Raw genomic sequence first — 19,842 nt, forward strand, 5'->3', positions numbered from 1 at the left:
TATGGCTATTAGAGCATGAGGGTGAAATGTAAAATTCATTGTTTAAGTAGACCAGAAATATTGGCAAAATGCCCCTTTGCTGGTCATTAGATTTGCTACAAACCAACAAGTAGATGCCTAGACATATTTAACACATAGGATTATCTTGTGAGGATTTTAATGTTTTTCAAATATTTAAAATATATTTGTGTAAACTTAGGATGTTTCTTAAGATAACACCCTTTCTTTTCTTTTCTCCATTTTTAAAAATCTGACTTAGAAACAAGATCGTTTTACATGTCAATCCCACTTCCTTCTCCCTCCTCTCCTCCACTGCCACACCCCCAACTAAAACCCTACCTATCCTTTCTGCTCCCCAGGGAAGGTGAGGCCTTCCGTAAGGGGACTTCAGAGTCTATCATATCCTATGGGATAGGACCTAGGCCCACCTCCATGTGTCTAGGCTCAGGGATTATCCCTCTATGTGGAATGGGCTCCAAAGTCCATTCCTATGCTAGGGATAAGTTCTGATCTACCATGAAAGTCCCCATAGATTTCCAAGGTCTCTTCACTGACACCCACATTCATGGGGTCTGGATCGGTCCCATGTTATTTTCCCAGCTATCAGTATGGGGACTAAGAGCTCTCCGTTGTTCAGGTCAGCTGGATAAATGACCTGAATTCTTAGGATATTGATGGGGCAAGTCCTTCTGAATATACGTTTGGCTTATTGTTTGATAAATAAAGCACTGTTGGGCCAATAGGGGTGCAAGTTAGGCGGGACTAGGAGTCAAGAAGTCTGGGAAATATAGTAAAGAGAAGTCTTGTGATCCAGGTAGGAAGTGACATAGCAGGCAGTGATCCACCATGTGAATCCAACGAGAGAGGACACATGCCACCGGCGTCCTTGATCAGATAAGTCTTTATAAAATATATAGATTAATAATTATAGTTGATCCTTAAGACAGGGATAGCAGATAAGAAATCCTAGTCATTGGTCAGCAGCATTGTAATTGATGTAAGACTCTGTGTGTTATTTTGGGCACCCATGTGGCTGAGGAGCTTGGGCGGTTTTGTGGAAAGATTTATCCTTACAGGATATCCTATTATTTCCTTGGCACCTATACTGTCTGAAGGAGTTGATTTAAATACTGTCATATTGCTGTATAATTTTGTATTTTCCTTTTCCAACCTCATTAATAACAATGCTCTCTGAGTGTGAGGAAGTTAATAAATTTTAACTTAACATACTAAATGAATAATTATTTACATTACTCATTACATATAAAGACATATTAGAGTTGGCACCAAAGAAATTTGAATTCCGATCTGATGCAAGGGACCAACATGCCAGACACAGTTCGGCGGTGGCGAGTTCCGAACACCAAACACCCAGAGGCAGCTCGGCCTCTATCCACCAGCCCAGGTAGGCCAGGGGCTGTTTCCAGCTCCTGCTCATCCTCGATGCTCAGAGTCACTTGACACAAGCGACCTGTGTGCCGCACGAGTTCGGCAGAGGGATCCGACACCTCAAGGCCCAGTGACAGCTCTGCCTCTAACTGCTGGCCTGGCGGGAACTGGCACGCCCCAACACTGCTGACACCCGGGTAACAGTGACACCTCCATCAACGAGAAGAGGACTGACATCAGAGTATTGGATCTGTTTGCATCTACCAGTAGGGAACCATGGTTCCACACCCACCAGGAGAACAAGAAACACTTGCCACACTCACCAGAAGAAAGGATGAGAAGAGGACAAGGTAAAAGCACATTCAACAACAGAAAACCCAATATGACACCACCAGAGTCTAGGAACCATACACCAGTAAGATCTCAATATCACAATGCAGATGAATCAGAAGAGAATGACCTTAAAAACATCTTCAGGAAAATGATAGAGGACCTCAAAGAGGACATGAGAAAATCCCTTAAAGAAATTGAAGACAAAACAAACCAAAAAATACAAGATATCAACAAATCTCTCAAGGAAACAGTTCAAGACCTAAAAACTGAAGTAGAGACAATAAAGAAAGCACAATCTGAGGGAATGCTGGAAATAGAAAAGCTGGGTAAATGATCAGGAACTACAGATGTAAGCATAACCAACAGAATACAAGAGATGGAAGAGAGAATCTCAGGAATTGAAGATACACTAGGAGAAATAGACTCATCAACCAAAGAAAATCTTGAGTACAACAAATCTGTAACACAAAATATCCAGGAAATATGGGATACCATGAAAAGACTAAACCTAAGAATAATAGGTATAGAAGAAGATGAAGAAATCCAACTCAGGTGCAGAAAACATATTCAACAAAATTATAGAAGAAAACTTTCCCAACCTAAAGAAAGACATGCCAATGAAAATACAAGAAGCCTACAGAACAGCAAATAGACTGAACCAAAAAAAGTTCACCTTGCCACATAATAATCAAAACACCAAGCATACACAACAAAGAGAAAATATTAAGAGGAGCAAAGGAAAAAGGTCAAATAACCTATAAAGGCAAACCTATCAGAATCACACCTGACTTTTCCTTGAAAATTCTGAAAGCCAGATGGTCCTGGATAGATATTCCACTTACAGTAAGAGACCATGGATGCCAGCCCAGACTACTATACCCATCAAAGCTTTCAATCATTATAGATGGAGAAAACAAGATATTCCATGACAGAACCAGATTCAAACAGTACATATCCACCAATCCAGCCCTACAGAAAGTACTGGAAGGTAAACTGCAACCCAGGGAAGTTAACTACAAGCAGAAAAACACCGAACACCCAGAGGCAGCTCGGCCTCCATCCACCAGTCAATAGATAATCCCAATTTACCAACAGTCAAAAGAAAAAAGGGATAGTATCCCACACATAATCTTGCCACCATCACCAAATCAAAAATAAACAAGAATGAACAATAATCAATGGTCATTAATATCCATCAACATTGATGGTCTTAACTCCTCTATAAAAAGACAGATTAGCAGAATGGATAAGAAGACAGAATCCTTCCTTCTGCTGCAAACAAGAAATATATATATATATATATATATATATATATATATATATATATATAATTTGAATTTTTGGAAACTTTAGCTGTGCTGTCAACTTTGGAAAAAAGTATCCCAGTTTACCGTGTTGAGTTGGCATTGTACAAAAATTAACAGCCATATTGGTCTAGAAATGTTGAACTTAATTTTTTTCATTTGTACAGGGGTAACACACTGTATTAAATATGTAAGGTCTTAAAAAAAAGAAGGGAGTTTGAGAGCCCATCCCATGTGAAGGGATGCTCTCTTGACCTGGACATATGGGGAAGGTCCTAGGCCTGGCCCAGGATCATGTGGTAGACTTTGGGTAGCCACTTTTTAGGGCATTATCCTGCCTGGGGAGTGGAGGGGGGATGGCTACGGGCAGGTGGGATGTTGGGGGGAGGGGAGGGAGAGGGAGAGGGAGAAGGGATTGACATCTGAAGCAAGCTTGTTCCTAATTTGAACTAATAAAATAAAATAAAAATAAAAAAGAAAAGCAAAAAAAAGAAACTTGAATTCCTGTATCCTACCTGTATTCTTTGAAGCCTTTCTATTACAAATTTAAATGGTGATAATATATTTTACTGGTAATTTCTTCAAATATGAATCATAATTTATAGAATTGAGAAATGAATTTTTGCCCTAATACATATTGTATTATTTTCTTTCATATTGATTGACTCTATGGGGCATTGAGATGCTAATGGTTTGACTATTGTGGTGATAATTGTTTATGATCAAATAAAGCCACTGATGATCACAATGCAAAGCCAGACACACTAGTTAGCCATAGAAGCTGGGCAGTGGTGACACACTCCTTTAATCCCAGGACACAGGAAATAGAGGCAGATACATCTCTGTGAATTCAAGACCATCCTGGGCTACATGAGAGTGAATCAGTCTAAAGAGAAATAACGTTCATGCCTTTAATCCCAGCAATAGAGAGAATGTAAGGATCTCAGTGCTGTCTCAGGAGTACTCTGAGATTTGGTGAGGAGCAGTGAAGTCTATGGATGCAATCTGAGGTTCAGTAGATTGCACCTTCAGTCTGAGCATTGTCAGACGTGAGAACACTGGGATGACTTGGCTGCTTTGCTTCTCTGAACTTCAGCATGAACCCCAATATCTGCTTGTGGGTTTTTACTTTTGGTGCTAGATTATTGCTAGATTCTTAAAACAAAGAAATCCTTTTCTTTTCTTTTCTTTTTTTTTCTCGAGACAGGGTTTCTCTGTGTAACTTTGGAGCCTATCTTGTTACTCGCTCTGGAGACCAGGCTGGCCTCAAACTCACAGAGAGCTGTCTGCCTCTGACACCCTAGTGCTGGGATTAAAGGCGTGCACCACCAATGCCCGGCCTAAGAAATCCTTTTCTTAAATTGATTTTATACATAAATATTAAATTATGTAAATATACATATATAATGCGTATATATGTATATATATATATTCCTTATGTGCATATAATGTATATATGATATGTAAGTGTGTGGTGTGTGTGTGTGTGTGTGTGTGTGTGTGTGTGTGTGTGTGTGTGTGTGTGTGTCTGTATGTGCTAATGTGCTCACAGAGACTAGAAGAGGGTGTCAGTTTTCCTGGAGCTGGAATTACATGAGGCTGTCCTTGGTGGTAGTAAATGAATTCCAGACCACTACAAGAACAACAAGTACTGTGTTATTTTAAAATCTACTATTTTTTTCTATTTTTATTTAATTTATCAACCCCAACTCCCCTCCCCTCTTACTTCTGACCTGCCCCCCTTTTCACCACCAGACCATCCATTCCTAACAGGGGTAAAGCCTCCTTTGGGGAGTCAACAAAGTCCAGGATATAATAATGTCTAATTTCAGTAACTGATGAAATCAGATGTAGTGACCCACAGCCAAGCACCAGGTTGAGCTCCGTGAGTTCAGCTGAAGAGAGGGAAGACCCCAGTGAATAGGAGCCCATGGACTCTGGACAGTAGCTGAGGAACCTGTATGGGACCTAACTAGGTCCTCTGAATGTGGGTGACAGTTATGTGGCTTGACCTGTTGGGAGGCCCCTGACAGTGGGATAACCACAACTCTTAACTGCTTACCCAGTTCTCCAGTCTCAATGTTTTTGTAATTTTTCTCAAGCATAATCATTTTTCTATGATTATGGTCATAAATTCAATAGTTGTTTGCAATAATAGAACGAATTCTTGTTTCATATGGAGGCAAATGCACAAACACTTGTGCTGTGATGGTTTCTCAGAAAGACACCATAATATACATCAGAAATCTGTAGGATGTCATATTAAGCTTGGAGTTGTCAATGGGAGTAGCCAGATTCCTCAATTCCGACTGCTTGAGATGCTTTCTATGATTAATATCTTTAAATTAACCTCACACCATGGAATTGTATTGTCCAGCATCTTGAATTGTTTCCTCCATGACATCTATCTAATTTTAAAACTATTCATTCAAGTTGGTATATATTACATACTTATAACCAGCACTAAAAATGTGAAGGAGGAATTCAAATTGAGGTGTGTGTGTGTGTGTGTGTGTGTGTGTGCGCGCGTGTGCGTGTGCGTGTGCGTGTGTGTGTGTGTGTGTGTGTGTGCGCGCATGAGAGTGTGTATGTGTCTGTGTGTGCATGTTTGTGCATGTCTGCAAGTGTGTGCATGTGTGTGAGCATGGATGTGTGTGTTTGTGTTATGTCTGTGTGTGTGTGTGTGTGTGTGTGTGTGTGTGTGTGTGTGTGTAAAATAGGGTTTTGGCCTATATCTGGGATATTTTCCTGACACCTAGAGGTGTATGTGGGGTTTATGTTGTATGGGAGCTGCCTTCGAGGACCTGATAGCAAGGTGAAAGTTCATTGAGTATGTGCATGGGGTTTTTGGAGTATGTGTGATGAGAGTGTCTGAGTGTGTGGCTATGTACCTGACACTTATGATAGGGCAGGGTGTGCATACTGGTAAACTAGCTGTGTATAGGAACTTTGGGTATAGGGGAAGTTACGGTATCAAGCAGAACCTGACACCTAGCCCTGACTTTGACTATAATGGAGCAGTAACAATAGTCCTGACATAAGAACTCTTTCTGTCTCCTTCCCCTCCCCCTCTCTTTCTCTCTCTCATCTCTATATCTCTGTCTTCTGTCTCTGTCTCTGTCACTGTCTCTATGTCTGTCTCTTTCCCCTATCTTTATTATCCTCTTTATGCATGTTTATGTACATGCTTTGCTGTAGGGAGATGGACAGCTAGTAGGAGAAGCATATAGATGGTTGTGTGTAAACAGGACTTTTCTTGTAGGGTTGATAAGTATGTGCACGTTTTCATACACACATAGATACCAGAGTGTGTTTGTCTGTGTGGCTATGTACCTGGCATTTGGCTATATGGAGGAGTATATATGAATACTAGTAAACTAGCTGCAGGGCCTGTACATCTCATGTTCTTAGCTCTTATTCTTCAGATGGGAGCATAAAACATGGAGGAACTGATAGGGGAGGAGCTTCCTAGCATGAATGGGTATCTTGATCTATTTGTGTAAGTGGTACTTTTGCTGATGCTGATGGGGTCCTAAGCAGGAGCTGAAACCTAACTCTGTATGCATTTGTGGGGTTTAGGATGTGGAGGAGGAAATATGTAGTAGATCATAACATAACCATGTTTTTGTAGGAGGCTTTGGTTACAGGAGGGGTGACACCTAGTAGGATCTGTAACTATATTTCTGTGTGGGACACTGGTTTATAGAGGATGATACCCAGTACAAATTCAAGTCAAGCTGTGGGTTGGTGGTGGGAGTTGTGGGTGAGTTTGTACCTGGTAGACCACATGAGTATCCCTGTTTGGGGGAGATTTCCCTGCAGGGAAGAATTAACATCATGAACCAGAACTGTGACTGTATGGCCTAGACTTACCTATGTGTACGTACTGAGCATTTTGTCACTTGGGTGGTGGTATCTAGCAGTACTGATTAAGTACCTACATTTGTCCATTGACCCATTGCATTAGGGCAGGAGGTACCTATCATGACCTGACACCTACTCCTGTGCATGTGAGCTGTTTAAGAAAGGAGATGACAAACAGAACCTGAAACACAGGCCTGATTGTGGAGCTTTAGCTATAAGGGAGGCGATACATAATACAACCCTACACTTATCCCTTTGTGTATGTACTGCATGCATGAATGTATGTATGTATGCATGTATGTATGTATACCTCGTATTCTGTGGTAGGTGAAGGGGTATCTTGCAGGATCTGACACCTTGCCATGTACATACATGGCCTTGTGTTTGTGTGTGAGTGAACATGTGTATATGTGGGGATTTTGCTATAGTGAAGTTGTAGCTTTAGCTGGTGCACAGTATAATCTGACATACATACAAGCAACCACAAACACATATGCACACATAGCCTCCCCCACACACAAATGCACACATGCACACCCAAGCAGGCTAAGCTTTAGGTTACATTATGGGTCCCACCCCTTATTGCTGAAGCCCCCAGTCAGTCCTTTGTTTGGTGTACTGAAAGGAATCTCCTTTCTTAAGCAGATCACACAGGATACCTAGTAGAACTTGACACCTATCCACTTCTCTCTGTCTCTCTCTCTGTCTCCCCATCTGTCTCTCTGTCTGTCTCTCTGTCTCTGTCTCTCTGTCTCTCTGTCTCTCTCTCTGTCTCTCTCTCTGTCTCTCTCTCTCTCTGTGTGTGTGTATCTATATAGATGGTCTTGACACCTAGTTATGTGTGTGAGATTTGTCTGTAGGACAGGTGGTTCCTAAAAGGATACCTAGGTATGTGGGTCTGAGTGTGTATGTCTGATTGTGAGTGTGTGTGTGTACACTTAATAGTTGGTCTTGACACCTACTTATATGTGGGAATTTTTCTGTAGTAGAGGGGGTGCCTAAAAGGATACTTAGATATGTGTGTGTATTTGTTTACTTATATAGCTAGTCTTGAGAGTTAGTTGAGTGTTTGGATTCTGTCTTTAAGAGAGGGGTGCCTAAAGGGATACCTAGATCTGTGTGTTTGTGTGCATGTGTCTCTCTCTGTGTGTATTTATATAGTTGGTTGTGACACCTACTTATGTATGGGGATTTATCTGTAGCAGAGGGGCTGCCTAAAAGGATTTCAGGATGTGGTGTGGGGGTGGGTGGGTATGGGTGTATACTTATATAACTGGTCTTGACAGCTAGTTATGTGTGTAAGACATGCCTGTAGGAGAGAAGATGCCTAAAAGGATACTTAGGTGTGTGTGTGTGTGTGTGTGTGTGTGTGTGTGTGTGTGTGTTTACACTTATATAACTGATCTTGACAACAAGTGGGCATTTCTGTAGGAGAGGGGGGTGCCTAAAAGGATACTAGATATGTGTATGTGTGTCTATGTGTGTTTGTGTGTGTGTGTACTTAGATAGCTTGTCTTGACAGCTAGTTATGTGTGTGTGATCTATCTATAAGATAGCAGGTGACTAACAGCACACTAAGGTGTGTATGATGGAGGGTAGATAATTACATAGCTGGTCTTCAAAACTAGTTAAGTGTGTGTGTGTGATCTGTCTTTAGGAGAGTGGTTGCCTAAGTGATACATAGCAATGTGGGGGGTTGTATACTTATATAGCTGTTTGTGACAGCTGGTTATGTGTGGGGCATCTGTCTGTAGAAGAGGGGTACCTAAAGGGAAACCAAGGTGTCTCTCTCTCTCTCTCTCTCTCTCTCTCTCTCTCTCTCTCTGTGTGTGTGTGTGTGTATGTGTGTATGTGTGTATACTTACAGTGCTGAGCTTGACAGATAGTTACATATGTGGGATTTGTCTGTAGGAGAGGAGGTGCCTAAAATGATATTTAGATGTGTGTGTGTGTGTGTGTGTGTGTGTGTGTGTGTGTGTGTGTGTGTGTGTTTACTTATATAACTGGTCTTGACAGATAGTGGATCTGTCTGTAGAAAAGGTGGTGACAAAAAGGATACTTAGATGTGTGTGTGTGTTTGTGTGCGTGTGTGTGTGTGTTTATGAGTACTTTAGTTGTTAGGTAGGGATAAACTCACGTTACCCATAACACTCCAGACCGTAATGTTCCACTCTGGTTTAGGAAAGGGGTCAATATCCAGCATGGGCCAGTAACTAGCAGGATATCCCGAGACCCAGCACATTATTTATCATAGGAAGGGGTCTGGCAGTACCTAAAACCTATCAGTGTAGGTGTGTCTTCAGAAGGATGTCCAGCAATGGTAATTCATCCCAAGTTTGCAAGGCCTGATAGGGTGAGATTTTTCCATCATGGTGTGACAGCTGTGGATGAATGTGTGGTAGGAGATCAAACAAAACTTGGTATCTAGAAGTGGATGTGTGCTTACAGGGGTGGTGGTCTGTCCAATGTGTTTGAGGAATAACACTGCTTGTCAGAGGGGAGTAGTAGAAGAAGGGATGTCCAGTTGGGACCCAATGTTAGCTTATGGTTGAAGTCGTGTCCATCAAGGTCTAATAAGCCATATTGTAGTAGGTTGGCAGTGTGGAATGTGATGTCCAGGAGTGTTTGACACTTCTGAGTGTGGGTGAGGCAGTTAGAGTGTCAGAAGATCATGAAACCTAACAGTGCATGTCAGTAGCTACAGGGTGATATGTACTTTTCATAGCCTTCACCTAGCTTTGTAGGAGTGGTCATGGAGTGTAGGAATACACAGGAGGTCTAATATCCAATAAATGTGTTTGTGTTGATGTGTGGTGTCCAGCCATGATACTAACATTGTGGTTTGTGGTGGTAGGCTGTGGTGTGCAAGAGAGCCTGAAATCTAGCAGTGTATGTGGAGATTCAGTGATGTCAGGGTGTCAAGTGGTGCCCAATAACTGGCATTTTATTTGGGTACAGTGATGAGATAGAGCCTTGTATGGTCTAATAACTAGCAGTTAATGTGGGTGACATTAGGAATCCAGACCTAGGAATTCATGTGGTGTGTGTTGTGAGGGTTTGTTTAGTATAATCTGTTACCTAGCAGTCAGTCTGGGGTTTTGTGGGAAGAGAAGCATGACAGAATAATCAGAGGACTCTTGGAGGCAATGTGTGTATGTATCTCTCTCTCTCTCTCTCTCTCTCTCTCTCTCTCTCTCTCTCTCTCTGTGTGTGTGTGTGTGTGTGTGTGTGTGTGTGTGTGTGTGTGTGTATCTATATAGCTGGTCTTGACACCTAGTTATGTGTGTGGGATTACCTGTAGGAGAGAGTGTGCCTAAAATGATAATGAGATGTATGTTCTCTCTCTCTCTCTCTCTCTCTCTCTCTCTCTCTCTCTCTCTCTCTCTCTCTCTGTGTGTGTGTGTGTGTGTGTGTGTGTGTGTGTGTGAGTGTGTCTTTGTGGGATTTATCTGAAGAAGATAAATGACACCTAAAATGACACCTAGATTTATGTGTGTGTGTGTGTGTGTGTGTGTGTGTGTGTGTGTGTGTGTGTGTGTGTGTGTGTTGGGGTAGATCATCAAGTTCTAACACTTGGCAGTAAAAGTTGGGTGGCATGGGTACATTGTCCCACACTGCATTATACCTAGTTTTGGATGTCAGCATAGGAGAATTATTTGAGTGTTTTAAGCAAGTAGTAAATGTGTGCACTTGATAGTAGGTAGCAGTATCCTGATACCTTTCACCATATATCCATGGACATTGTGTTTGTAGTGATGTCTAGTGGTGTCTAGTACTTAGCATTGTGTGTGGACAAGCAGAGGGGGAGTTGAAAATCTAGGCCCAATATCAAAATCTATGTTGTGAGTATTGGTGAGGGGCATACTTCATGCACTTTGACTGACATTGTATGTGAGGTGGTAACAGAGGGAGGGGCATGCATAGTACATGGAAATATCTAGGTATCAGGCTCTGCTGTTCTTCTCACCAGACTGCACCATATAATACAGCACTATTATCAGATTCAGCTGGAAAACTCATCTCCATCCAACACAGAGGTATCAGCCTTCAACATGCCACACACCACACCTCCAATTCCCCACAATCACACAATATACAATGTTAGACACCATGCACAGTTATACTCCCTATTCTCCATATTACACTATGCACCATGTCAGTCTGGGCTGTTCAGCATCAGGCCAAATATTGTGAAAGGTGTCCAACTTTGTAGGACATGGCCTAAGTCTGATTTCCATCAAAAGACTGGATAACTAGCAGTGAATATGGGTGGCATCAATGGTGTGTGTATCGGGGCCTCATTCCTACAAGGGAAGAAATGGGGTAGGGAACTGTGTCCAGCATCCCAACTTGTACACTTGTAGGTATGAGGCCCTGATACACATATCATTGATAGTAACTATATTCATTTCTAGTTATCAGACCTGCTTGGCATCCCCTCCCTGGCTGCTACAGGCTCACACACACTGACCCACTTCCATCGAACAGGCACTGCAAGGATGTAGTAGGTAATAGTCCTGCTTGACCTATGAAATATCAGTGGGCACTGAGAGTCAAGGAGGTGCAGTTCGTGTCCAGTGGGGCCAAAGAAGTGTCTCTGCAGGTGCAATTGGGGATGGTGTTCTAATAGGATTTTATATAGATTATATGGAAGACTTCATAGTTGTTGTTCAGCAAGGCCTGACATGGAGAAAATTACATGGGGCTATTGCAGAGCTGCCTCTATAATATGACCCAATGTACTTGGTGAAGTGTACGGGGACACCATATCAATAGGGGGCAATTACTAACAAGGATTTTTGAGCACAGCAGCTGGAAGGGACACACCTGTAAGGTCTCAACTACTACTAGTGTGGTGGTAGGGAAGGAGCATCCTGAACTGATATTTAGTAATATATGTAGACTTTGACATATGAGTGTGTGAGGTAAAGAAAAGTATCAGGCAAGGTCTGATTCCTAAATGTATGTGTGGATTGTGGGCTGCAGGTGGGGCTGGAGGTGTCTATCGGGCCCGGACATCTAGCACTTCAGGGAAATGTGGAGTATCCAGTAGATACTGGGTGTGATATATTCATTGCATATATCAATGAATGAAGGAGGGTGATGTGGTCTGCCTGGGTAGTCATCCAGTACTGTGTGTGGAACAGGCATGGGGAGTGTGGAGCTCTAGGCTTTCTGGTCTCCAAGAGCAGCAGCATGGAGCTCCAGCAAGTCCTATGTCTTTCCTATGCTCAATCTCCCTCTTGTAATAAGCTGAGATATTTGAGTTCAAAACCACAGCAGATAGAACTGGAAGAGGCACCCAGCTCTGGACAGTGATCACTCTGCTTCTAGTCCATATCTGCTTGCAGTAATCTTGAGCTTCAAATGGGTGTAAAACGGAGGGAGCAGAGCCCAGCAGCCTGTCTACCTAGTATTCCCTTCATGCTACCTAGCATGAAACCATCATCTTGTTGTCTTCAGGGTTGTGACACGGTGCAGGCTTCCTCTAGATGTCATAGGTTTTCGTGTTCCCCAGCCATTGTCCATCTTCTGTACTTTCTAGTCTCCTTACCTCAGAGCTCATGTGACCACAATTCATCTTCTCTGTTGTTTCTTGTCTTCCTCCATATGAAGCAGAACTTAACTCAGGTCTCTTCTGTAACTCTTACATGAATGTTGCAGTGTTTGGATCGAGAGTCAGCTGTAATATTTGAGATTGTGTTCATTTTTCTAACAGGTTCCTTATTGTTTGCTTTTGCATACTTGTCCTGCCATCCTTTAGGACAGACCATTTTCTCTGCCTTGATTTCCTGGGTTCTTCTGACACAAATCAGCCTACATGATATAGGTGGGTCTGTTGCTGGGAATTGTTCCCATGTGTCCAGTCTCTGTTCAGCCCTGTCAAACTTAATGGATATTTGAGGGTTTGCATGATGTTATAGAATGAGAAGTACAGAGTCTGCCATTTCTTCCTTGATTAGACCCAGTTGGTTTTTGCATTTTATGTTTGGGGATCAGATGGGCATTTTTCTGAGTCTATCTGAAGAAATATCTGTCACCTTAAAAACACTGACTGCTGCTGAGAAACAGGATTCTGAGAATTCATATTCCTTTGCATTCCTCAGACAATATAAGTGTCTTGAATGCCAATTAGTGTAAATTCTGTTAGTATTGTCCTTCAATACTTCAGTAGTTGTTCTTTGGTACATAGTCTCTATCTAATACCAGTGAGAAACAGGACAAGTGGATGACCTCAAGTGCACCATCTCCATGTTACTGGTGGCCTGGGAAACAGGGTCCATGGACACAGTGCTTCTCATACATTCCAGTCTATATGTCATGTGGAGAAGTCCACTGACTTTAAGATGCACTGCTGAGGCATGGTTTTATCAGTTGAGGTAGGTTTTCCTGGTCTTCTGTGAAGAAAGAAATGCATATGTGACTTTTTTTTTTACACTATCATAAATGCAGCTTCACAGTGTGGTGGAGATTCCACATTAACACATCCATTGGGAATCTTTCATCAAAGGGGATACACTCAACATCCCACATCTTGATAAGAATTGGGCAGGGGTGGTCTGTGGATGCATGCAGGAACAGAAGCTATTTCATTGCCGTCCACATTTTGTCCTGTGTGTGGAGCCCCTGAGAGCCTCAGGACCCCAACAAATTACCTGGTAGTTTTGCATCACTAACATCAGCACTATGGATGCAGATCCTCTGGTCAAGAATCTCCTGGGTATGTGTTTCAGGATGTGGTTGAGCACCTATGAGAGATGGAATATTATAGACCAATGTAAAAGCTGGGTGAGAGTTCCACTTTCCCCAAACAGAAGACCTGTGTTCTTTGCAGGTGTACTTTTAGTGTAATTCTTGGAGTAAAAAGTCAGTTATAACGTTCATTGTCTTCCAATATGAACTGCCCTAGGACAATATAATTAGGGTTCTCTTCAGGGATGTTTGATTTAAGGGAATAATTTCTCATGGTTGCCCTGGTACTTTGCAGGAATCACGACCTAGGAGTCAAGGAGGAAAAGTATTTTCCCAGCAACATGTCTAAACATAGGCACTCTGCTTCTTGCTCCCCATCTCACATCTTCTTGTCTAAATTAGTCAGTATACATTCATGTTGAAAATGAGCCTCCACAAAAGATCCTTTCCAAATAACCCTGGAAATATTAGGAGAGAAAAGAGAGCCAACAAGAGATCTGGAGTTTACCTATGAGAACAGTGTGACCCACCCATACAAAAATGGTCATTGTGGCAGTGACAATAGAGTCTCCTGACTCTGCCTTCTTTCTCTCCACATCTTTGTTTGGATTTACTTCCTGGCTCTATTCTGCCTGGACACTGGTCAAAACAACTTCATTCATCAACCAATAAAATCACCGTATATTTGCAGCAAACAGAATGACATCTCACATCAGTGATGTCTATTTTCAGCTTTTATGAATTATTAACACCAATTATAATAATTCCATTGCACAGAACTCAACCTTTTATAGAAAGGACAACTCCAGAAGTCATAAAGTATTTAAGAAAATTCAATTGGTAACATGGTTAGGAAATAATTACTTATCTTTTGTAAATGTTTTACTTTTATATCTAATCATTTTGTCTGTAGAAGGCATCTGTTTAGGTGATATAAATCCCAGTATGATATTGACTGAGTACAGCTCATTTGATACAATTTTGCACCATGGTTTTAAATGATAAGGTAGTTCCATTACTGACCAACATGGTATAGTTATTATGAAAGTTTCAGTTAGGGCTTACAGATTGTATTAATAAAATAAGAACTTACTGAATTCAAATAGGAATTATGAAAATAAATTAGAAATATCTGAAAGAAATAAAATAATTGCATTATGAGTATTTTGAGTTGACTGACTATAGTATACGATATCCACTTGACAGTTTTAGGAGTTAAAGATTGATAAAGATTGGCATCTTACTTTTGTGAATACAACTTTGGAACTTTTAATAAATATTTTAACACTTGATCATTCTGTGTGATACCCAACTGTTTAATGACACTTGATTCATGACAATATTCTCCCAGTGTTGGCTATGGCTGATTTTCTTTGCATCTCTTGTAATAAAAACATGTTCAACCTTCAATTCCCCTTAGAAAGATGCTGAAAATCAGGCAGAGTCCCAGTGATTGATGAGTGTAGCACAATTATACCTTCACCCCAAATAGAACCTTTTCTGTCATGTATACTTTTAAGAGGAAAATAATCACTGCTGGCTACCAAGACCTGATTACTTTGTAACAGTGGCAAAATTGAGACAGGGAGCCCCCTTTTATATAGCTGCCTGGTTATCTCAGCAGGTTCAAGGAAGCTACTGAAAGACAGGAAAAGTTATCTGGACATTCTGACAGAAAGTGAGTTTTTCTTTTTTAATCAATCATAGATATAATTCAATATGTTGAGAAAGGGCCAAGAGCCTATTGCCTTCTAACCAGTGTATTTAAAGAAATATTTCATTAATAATGTCATTGTAGTCAGATGAGTTTATGAGAAATGACCTGGACCATATGTTGTTTCACATATACAAGTATGAGTTTTAGGAACTATCATGACTATTAGAATATGAGGGTAAATATGTAAAATTCAGAAATAGTGGCAAAATACTCTATTGTTGGTCATTAGATTTGCTACAAACCAACATGTAGATGTTTGGACACATTTTACACATAGGATTATCTAGTTAGCTTTTTAATATTTGCTCAGTTATTTAAAATATACATATTTTCATCATCTTAGGATGTTTCTTAAGTGGATGGAAATAGAAGAAACCATCCAAAGTGAGGTAAGCCTGTCTCAGAAAGACAAACATGGTATATACTCATTCATATATGGATATTAGACATATCACAAAAGATGACCAGCCTATAATCCACACCTCTAGAGAAGCAAGGAAACAAGGAGGACCTTAAGAGAGACAGACATGGTCCCCCAGTGAATTGGAAATGAGAAGAGCCCCTGAACAAATTGGGTGCATGGGTGAGGGAGGTAGGAGAAAGAGGAGGGGAGAAGAGGAGGGTGGAGGAAAACATGAGGGATCAGGAAGCTTGAGTGGGGAGAGGAATAGAGGAGAATAAGAAAAGAGACACATCAATAGAAGGAGCTACCTTAGGTTTAAAGAGAAACACGGCACGGAGGAATTGTATAGAGATCCACACAGATGACCCTAACTAGAACCTAAGCAAGAGTGGAGAGGCTACCTTAAATGCCCTTCCCCTATAATGAGAATGATGACTCCCTTAAATGTCATCCTAGAGTCTTTATCCAGTAGCTAATGGAAGCAGAAGCAGAGATCCACAGTAAGCACTAAGCCAAAATACAGGAATCCAGCTTCAGAGAGGGAGGAGTGACCAACAAAAGGGTCAAGACCACACTGGGAAAGACAACAGAAACAGCTGACCTGAGAAAGTTGGAACTTATGGACCCCAGTCTGACAGCTGAGGAACCAACATAGTACCTAACCAGGCCCCTTGTAGGTAGGTGTCAGCTAGGAGCACTGGGCAGTCTGTGGGACCTCTGGCAGTGAAACCAGGATGTATCCCTAGTACAAAAATGAATTTCAGGAGCCCGTTTTCATGGAGGGATACTCTCAGTCTAGATACACAGGGGAGGGCCCAGGCCCTGCTGGAAAGACTTGACAGGTTTTATGATCCCTCATGGAAGGCCTCACCCTCTCTGGGAGTGGATGGGGATGCCAAGGGTGTTGGGGGTGCATTGGAGGATGGGAGGGAGAGGGAATTGGGATTCATATGTAAAATAAGATCGTATCTAAATTAAATAAAATTCATATAAAAGTCCTTTCTTAGGATATTCTATTGTTTTCTTTGGCATCTATGTTGTCTGTAGAAGTTGATTTAAATACCGTCATTCCTGTACATTTTGTATTTTCTGTGTTCCACGTTGTTAATAACTAATTCCTTTAGGGTCTTTTCTCCTTCCTTGATCAGGTTTTGGATATCTTGGTGGTGATTACAGACCCTGAGGATGTCATCAATGAGATTCCAATAGAAGAAAACGGAGACAAGGACGTTTTTCTGGCCCAAAAGTGTCATAGTAATATTTAAGAGAGTCACCTACTCTCCTCCATCTATTTACATCAATGGTTTCCTCTTGGGGAAATCAAGGGCAGAGATAATCTAAAAATTTCTTAAAACTTTTTTTCCTTAACCCTAGTTCCTCGTGTCCTGCCTAGAGGCCGATAGCAAACATATCGTGTTTACTGAATTCCTGATCCATAAGGTACCTTTTCTTCATCTTAATTGCTAAATACCGGATCTGTCTCACAGGCGGGTGACTCCAAGGTGATTTCAAGCAAGCTGTTGCATTACCTCCTCCGCATAGGCAAGGCTGTGGTTGTTTAGTAGAGGTCGAGGATCCCCTGCAGAGACAATGTTCATAGGTCCTAAGAGGGTGGAGCCCCACGTTGTGGTTCCAGAAATGCCCTGGGCAGCAGGGCACTAGGCGACCTCAGACCCCGATGTGCTGCAGTCACCAAAGAACCTGGAATGAAAGAGTCAGGAGACACAAAGGAAAGACAGCAAGACAGGTTTCTGATCAAGCTGCAAATTTTTATTTTCCACAGAGACCTAATATAGAGGTGCCAAGCGGGAAGTAGGGAGAGGCCGTTTGCCTGATAACCAAATTGTGCAATGTCCCTGTTTGTGAGTCCTTGAAGGCAAGAGTGCAGGATGCTGCAAAGGTCGGAGAGTGCAGGTGTTAGATAAAGCAGAAGGCTAGCTTGGTTAAAGAATGAATGGTGGGGGTGGAGGATTACTAGGTAACCTGACCCTGAAATATTTCTTTCTTTCTATTAGCTACTTCTGTGAGCCCAAATGATATTTGGGGAGGGAAGAACTGAAGGCAGCTATTCTTTTTAACATAATGGGTTATTCTTAAAATGCAGGCAACTTTCTCTCAAGCAGCCCAAGAATCTTACAGGTCAAAGATTACTTCTGCCATGGCTCCCGGCAAGGAGACTTAATGAATTCTAACTTAACTTACTAAGTGAATATTTGTTTACATTACTCATTATATATAAAGGCATATGACAGTTGTCCCCAAAGAAACTTGAATTCCTGTATCCTACCTGTATTCTTTGAAGCCTTTCTATTACAAACTTCAAATTTTGATAATGTATTATAATGGTAGATTGTTCAAATATGAATCTTAATTTAGAGAATTGAGAAATGAGATTTGCCTTAATACAATTTGTATTATATTTCTTTCATATTGATTGACTCAGTAGAGCATTGAGATACTAATGGTTTCACTATTGTGGTGATATATTGTTTATGATCTAATAAAGCCAACAGAAGATCATAATGCAAAGCCAGACACACAAGTTAGCAATAGAAGCTGGGCAGTGGTGGCACACTCCTTTAATCCCAGGACACAGGAGCAAGGGGCAGAAACATCTCTGTGAATTCAAAACCATCTTGGGCTACATGAGAGTGAATCAGTCTAAAAGAGAAACATAGTTCATGCCTTTAATCCCAGCATTAGAGAGAATGTAAGGAGCACAGTGCTATCTCAGGAGCAATCTGAAATTTAGTGAGAAGAAGCAGTGTAGTCTGTAGATGCAATCTGAGGTTCAGTCTTTTGCCCCTTCAGTCTGAGCATTGTCAGAGGTGAGAATACTCTGATGGCTGGGCTGTTTTGCTTCTCTAATCTTCAACTTGAACCCCAATATCTGTATCTGGGTTTTTACATTTGGTGCTACAGAATATTGCTTGATTCTTAAACTAGAGACATTCTATTCTTAAAAATATTTATACATATATTTTAAATTATGCATATATATGTATATAATGAATATATGCCACATATAATGTACATGTATAATGTCTACGTGTGTGTGTGTGTGTGTGTGTGTGTGCACGTGTGCTAATGTGCTCAAGAGGCTAGAATAAGGTGTCAGTTCTCATGGACCTGGAATTACATGAGGGTGTGTATTGCCTGTCCTGGGTTGTGGTAAATAGATTCGAGACCTCTACAAGAAAAACAAGTGCTCTTTTGTTTTGAAACTCTATTTTTATTTTATATACCAAGCCCAGTTCCCCCTCCCTCCCTCCCCTTCTCCCTACCCCACTCCACCTCCTCCCATCTCACCCCCAAACCCACCCATTCCTAAGAGGGGTAATACCTCCCTTGGGGAGTCAACAAAATCAACATATATAGTCTATGTCCAGTAACAGATAGAAGCAGATGTAGAGACCCACAGCCAAACGACAGGCTGAGCTCTTTGAGTTCAGTTGAAGAGAGGGAAGACCCCAGTGAATAGGAGCTCATGGACTCTGGAAAGTAGCTGAGGAACCTGTATGGGACCTAACTAGGTCCTCTGAATGTGGGTGACAGTTATGTGGCTTGATATGTTAAGAGGCCCCTGGCAGTGGGACAACCACAACTCTTAACTGCTTGCCCATTTCTCCAGTCCCAATGTTTTTGTATTTTTTCTCAAGCAAGGCATTTTTCCATGAATGGATTTAGTCACAAATTCAACAGTTGTGTGCAATATTAGAAGGAATTCTTGTTTCATATGGAGGCAAATGCTCAAACATAGGTGCTGTGATGATTTCACAGAGAAGACATCATAATATACATCAGAAACACATAGGATGTCATATTAAGCTTGGAGTTGCTTCGATGAGAGTAGCCAGATTCCTCAAAACCAACTCCTTGAGATACTTTCTAGGATTAACTTCTTTAAATTAACCTCAAACCATGGCATTGAATTTTCCTGGATGTTGGTTTGTTTTCTCCTTAATGTCTATTCAATTATAAATGTCTATTCATCCATGTAGGTATATATTACATACTTATAGCTGGTACTAAAAAGGTGAAAGAGGATTCCAAATTGATGTGTGTATGTATGTCTCTGTGTGTGAGTGCATGTGTGTTTGTGTGCATGGGTGTATGTGTGCATGTGTGTGTGTGTGTAT

The sequence above is a fragment of the Cricetulus griseus genome, chromosome 2 (genome assembly GCF_003668045.3).
Source record: "Cricetulus griseus strain 17A/GY chromosome 2, alternate assembly CriGri-PICRH-1.0, whole genome shotgun sequence".
In the NCBI taxonomy this organism is placed as follows: Eukaryota; Metazoa; Chordata; class Mammalia; order Rodentia; family Cricetidae; genus Cricetulus; species Cricetulus griseus.